Raw genomic sequence first — 6,000 nt, forward strand, 5'->3', positions numbered from 1 at the left:
TTGGCCAAAGCTTCTCAGAGGTTTTTTTTGCCTTCCTCAGGACCAATAAAAAAGCGCAATGTATTATCTTTATCAACAATAAAGCTGTGACTTACACAGATTTACCACCAAGCGGCTCTGTGTGTTTTATTTTGGTAACTGGGCTCATTTTACAGGGGTAACACATTGAAGAGGAGGGAGTGGGAGAAGTCCTCGTGCGGGTATGGCTGCTCCCCAGAGCATTCTCATACTGGGCTCACAGACTGAGGTTCTAATGGGCATTCTTGGGATCCTCCCACCATTCCCCATCATGGCATGAAGGCTGTATGCTCAGTGCCCCCCACTGGCACATACAGGCATGGAAAAGCTGAGGGTATAGATAAGATCATTTATAAAAGAAACCAGAATTGAATGTGATACTGACATGTGAATGTATCACAGAGCAAATCCTTATAAAAGGGAAATAAAAACAGACGTCTGTGACTGTTTCTCACTGCATAGAGATATTGCCCATATTGTAATATACTTAGTATGAGGAATGGATCCCATTCACCCACAGTCTGGCTCATCCAGTGCCCCCCCATAGGGAATGTAATGCACATGAGCAAACTGGCTCTGCCCTTCCCTCACTCTCCAGCCCTGAGCCCCAATCACTGAAGGGTAAAATGCATTATACAATATTCATTGGGCAGATGAGAAGGTGCCTGTGGGTACAAAGCCTAAACCAGTCCCTGTAGGGTTACTATGGCACCATTTCTCCTGGGTACACAGAATATTAGCAGGTGAGCAATAATGACATTATGGAACCCCCATACTGAGGGGAAGGGAAATCCTTCTGATTTCTGACACACAGGTAACTCTTTTATATGTGTCAAATCCATTCGCATTTCATAATATATGGATCCCTAGTCCTGCCGGTGCCATCTGAACCAGGTGCTTGTGAATGAGGATAAAGGTACCAGGAAGCAGCAGCGGGCAGAACCCCTGTGGCACCGTGCCTTATACAAGAGCAGAATAAAGAGCTTCCAAGCTTTGCTGGATACAAACACCAGCATGGGGAGACATTACAACGGTTCTGGGGCCTCAGGGAAGTTACATATAGAACTTGCCCCTGAGCGTCTGCAAAATCTGGGTGCCCAGCCTAGTCTCCTAGTAGCACCCACACAATAATCTGATACATTGCTGCACTGTAGGGACATTCAGCATCCAATCATGTTTATCTTCTGCTGTATAATATTAAAGGGGTTGCTCATCTTTGAGTAAATATCTATTATAATGTAGAGAGAAATATTCTCAAATAATTTGCAATTGGTCTTTATTTTTATTATTTGTACTTTTTAAATTATTTCAATTTGTGTTCAACAACTCTGCAGTTTGCAGTTACAACAGCTATCTGGTTGCTAGGATCCAAATTACCTTAGCAACCAGGAAGTTTTTGAAATTTTGTAGCAGCAGACAGGAGGCAGGTACAGAGTGCACCATAGGTCGGACATAGAATCCCTGACAAGTTCCCAGTAACATGAAATAAAGTCTCCCAGCCTCTTATTGGCACCTAAAGAACCCATCTACAAACCTGCAGTCTGGGCTCACAGGGAGCAAGCAGCGGGGAAAGCAGGGGCGCAATGAATACACATGCACCCACTCTCATGAAACCACTCAAAATACAGATGTGTGTGTGGCTCTTTATTGGATGAGACTGTCATTTCTCAGAACCTCTAATGTTTTAGCTTAAAGGCCACCTATCATAGCAACATCGATCCCTTACCGGAGGAGTGGGTTATAAGAGCCCACACAACGGTCGGAGGCAAATAATATTTTAGCCAGAAAACTCTTTTGACTTAAGAACAGGCAAGTAATTGGCTGATCCTGTGTCACATGTACAAGTGCATAATGTGCTGACTGGGACTCTCCCCATTTTGCACATGAGTAATTCTCAACATGGCGGCAGGACGCTTCCTAGGGGCAATATCTGCCCAAAATAGTATTGTCCCCAAACCAGAATGAATGTGATTAGCCCACACGTTGGGCGGATTACCGTAATATATATTTCAATGATAGGTGCCCTATAAGTGAGCTGCCTATTGCAGAGAGTAGGGATACATGTGTAGAACTATACAAATACCAGCCGGGGATAACTACTTACCAGCACGGCCTGTCTCTCCTTGGATGCACTTGTGCTCAAGCTCTTCTACTCACTCCTTCAGCTCCACTCTCCCCTCCATCAGGGCAGCAGACTGGAGATAAAATCAGATGAAAGCTCCATGTTACAACATCATATCTCCCACACACCCTCCTGTACAAGATCAAACAACCAAAAATGAATTCCAGGGTTTACTGAGCTGTTTAATGCCCAATATACATGGATCAATAGCATATAAAGGCCCCACAATGAAAAGAAACTTATGTACAAATAAGCACCTTCAACGCATTGTGTCATAAGAGCCTACAAAAGTATGATATATATTCACAAAGGACACATTTTCCAAAGGTTAAAATGGGTAGATATATCTTTCTACTTTCTCGGCTGGCTATTCAGCATCTCAAATAACCAAAGCGTAGGGCTGTAAAATGGGCTGTGCATTAAAAATAAGGCCTCAGGAGTGAAAAGGAAATACGGCTGTAACTCACCCTTAAAAAGAAATATTTAGTCATTTTCAGTATGGCAAAGTCCCCAAATGCTACTTCTGGCATTCACCACTCACAGCCCCCCCCCCCCAACCAAACAACCCCATAAGCAAACATTGCTTGGCTAAATGTTGCTTATTTACATGCTTGTGTTTAAATACATTTCTCAAAAAATAAAGGCAATGCTTAACCAACACAATGTAACTCCAAGTCAATCGCATGTTTGTGGCGGTAATGTGACAAAATGTGGAAAAGTTCAAGGGGGCCGAATACTTTTGCAAGCCACTGTATATGCAGCGCCAACATCATGTATAATGCCCACAGGGCACACAGCCAGTATATATGCAGTGCCAACATCATGTATAATGCCCACAGGGCACATAGCCAGTATATATGCAGTGCCAACATCATGTATAATGCCCAAATAATATATTATGCCAACAGAAAGCAAAGTAAAAACACATGTACATTTCATGGCTGATGCCCTTGAATATATAGTGAAGGGAAAAGAAGAGCAAGTTGGTGGCACAGTGGCAGTTTGGGGCTGGGAAAGAAGCGTGACAGAGAAAGAAGGTTACGTTTGGTGGGAGAGGTGGAAGGGAGTTATCAGAATAGCGGTCAGGGAAACAGGGAGTTTATAGGGAGGGCACTGGGGATTTAGAGAGAAGGTGGCATCAAGGGGTTAATAGTGCCATGTCTGGGGGCAGAGGCAAAAGAGGCTTTGTAAATGTGTAGCAGGAAATGATAAACTATTAATGGGTTAGGGCACCGGCACACAGGGCGTTTTCTTACCCACGATAAACTGAGATACCGCGGGCGAAGAAACGTCCCTAGTTCCCTTCTCACATGCAATAATGGAAATCGCCGGTGGGGAAACCTACAATGCGCTTCCGCTTTCCTAAGTTGCCTCGCGGGGAATCTTTGGGCGACTTGAGAAACCGGAAGCAGCGCGTACGTTTCCCCCCAGTGATTTACATTATTGCCAATGGGAAAGCATTTTCAGGAGAGCAGTCGCCGGCGGTAGCGCAGATTTACTGCGGGCGACTAATCTCCTAGTGTGCCATCATCCTTACCAGGGAGTTGGTAGGGGGCAGAGGCAGAGGGGGCTGAAGAGAGACAGCAGGGAGCAAACACACTGCTAAGGGTTAATATAGAGGGATTTCTCTCCATACTCACCCCCTGCAGCTCCTCTCTGATCCTCCTTCTCTCCTGCTCATGGTATGTGCCCCCACCTGTATAGTCTGGCCAGAAATGGGCCCCTACCCTGATGTACCGCTCCATTAACTCCACACATGCTGAAAAGATCCTAGGAAAATGGGCAATAAGCATTCCATTAACTCCACACATGCCGGTACGATTGTTGGAAAAAGGGCAACAAGCATTCCATTAACTCCACACATGCCGGTACGATCGTTGGAAAAAGGGCAATAAGCATTCCATTAACTCCACACATGCTGGTACGATCCTTGGAAAAAAGGCAATAAGCATTCCATTAACTCCACACATGCCAAAATATTGGTAAAAAATGGGGCAAAAGACGACCATTAACTCCACACATGGCGGTACGATCCGTAGAAAATGGGCAATAAGCATTTCATTAACTCCACACATGCCAAAATGTTGCTGGAAAATGGGGAATAAGACGACCATTAACTCCACACATGCTGGTACGATCCTTGGAAAATGGGCAATAAGCATTCCATTAACTCCACACATGCCGGTACGATCCTTGGAAAAAGGCAATAAGCATTCCATTAACTCCACACATGCCGGTACGATCCTTGGAAAAAGGCAATAAGCATTCCATTAACTGCACACGTGCCGGTACGATCCTTGGAAAATGGGGAATAAACAGTCCATTAACTCCAGAAATGCCTGGAAGATTGGAAAATGGGAAATGAACACTTTGTTAACACCACACAAAATACACTAATTATACACACAGTGAGAAGCAGTGAGAACCATAGCTTCAAATCCATTAAATACACTGATCTCTGAAACCCCAGACCCCTTACCCTTCCAAAAAGCAGGTCTCCTGTAGGCTGCCTTATGTTGTACCTGAAGATCTCAGCATGATAGAGTTCAGAAAGGGCTCAGAAATCTTTTTTTGCCAAATGTTCTGAGTAGCCCCACCTTGTGGTAGGCAGGAGAATAGCACCCAAGCAGGAGAAACCCCTTTAGCTCTTATGAGACTTGGGCCCTATTGGCTATTGGTACCTACACACCAATATTACAACTAAAAAGAAATATATATTAGTTGGTTCAAGAATAAAAATTGAAATGGTAGAGTGAATTATTTCCAATGTAAAAAGTGTAATTCAGAAATAAAGTACCCCATACCTATCAAGCCACAATTCTTTCAGAAGTATAAATGAGGTGCCAACTAGTGATGAGCGAATATGTCCTTTTTTGCAAAAAATTTTTGAGATGGAGATGTGGGGCAACTTTTTTTTTTGCGCACAAATCTTTTCATTTGTTGTGTAACATTTTTTTCTCACTCAATAAACATTTAAGTCAATGGACACTTTTTTTCTCCTCAATTTTACATTGAGCTTTTGGTTTGGTTTTTTTTACGCAACTTTGTTCTCCAAATACATTATAATCAAATTTCTTTTGTAGCAAGTTTTGCCCCAGTTTCAAGGAAAAATTTCACTATGGCGAAATGTGGCGAAATGTGGAATGTTACTGTGAATCCACATGTAGCAAAAAAATGAGCTCATCACTAGTGCCAATAGCTTTCTTTAGATGTGAACTGGAGAGGGACATGGAAAGCTCTAGCTATGGCTCTGCAAGGCTCTTCTATAAAGCACAATAGCCTTATTGTACCCCAACATTCCAGCATTCCCAATGCCCGTCATACTTTTTTTGCATCCGATGACTCTGTCTCTGGCCTTATCAGTTACCTTCCCCTTCATGCCAACTCTGTCCTCCTTCCTTTCTGTGACGTGTCAGCACCCCCACAATGCACCACATTAGAATCCCGCAGGTCTGTCCCATCTTCCTCTTCCCTCAAAAATGAATAAACTCCCTAGCGCAACATTGCGGGTTCTTTCTTGCCTGGACTTGGAACAGTAGCAGGAAGGTTGTGTTGAGGCAGAACTTTGCTCTGAATGGGTGAGTGCCACAGGGTAGGGCTAAACCCTGCTTTTGGATTCAGATTGCATCCCGCTAACTCTACATTATAAGTTATATAACGGGTACCTGTTCCAGAATCAAGAATTAGTGTGTAGCCATATCATTTTTTAGCCCCCACTTTCTGCCCCGTGTACCTGTGCCAGCATCCAGCATTAGTGTGTAGCCATATATATATTTAGCCCCCACTTTCTGCCCCGTGTACCAGTGCCAGCATCAAGCATTAGTGTGTAGCCATATATATATATTTAGCCCGCATTTTCT

General features: G+C 43.7%; 1 long non-coding RNA gene across 2 annotated transcripts in view; it reads right to left on the reverse strand.

Moving 5' to 3' along the window:
• The window catches only part of LOC108648827, a 72,687-nt gene extending 68,866 nt beyond the window's left edge, over positions 1–3,821 (reverse strand). For both annotated transcript variants that reach the window (XR_004219686.1, XR_004219685.1), the window contains exons 1-2: positions 3,781–3,821; positions 2,123–2,213 (exon numbers count right to left, since the gene is read on the reverse strand). This is a non-coding gene — a long non-coding RNA (uncharacterized LOC108648827). The remainder of the gene's footprint in view (positions 1–2,122; positions 2,214–3,780) is intronic.
• Between the last annotated feature and the right edge of the window lie 2,179 nt (positions 3,822–6,000).

This window comes from Xenopus tropicalis, chromosome 8 (genome assembly GCF_000004195.4).
Source record: "Xenopus tropicalis strain Nigerian chromosome 8, UCB_Xtro_10.0, whole genome shotgun sequence".
NCBI lineage: Eukaryota > Metazoa > Chordata > Amphibia > Anura > Pipidae > Xenopus > Xenopus tropicalis.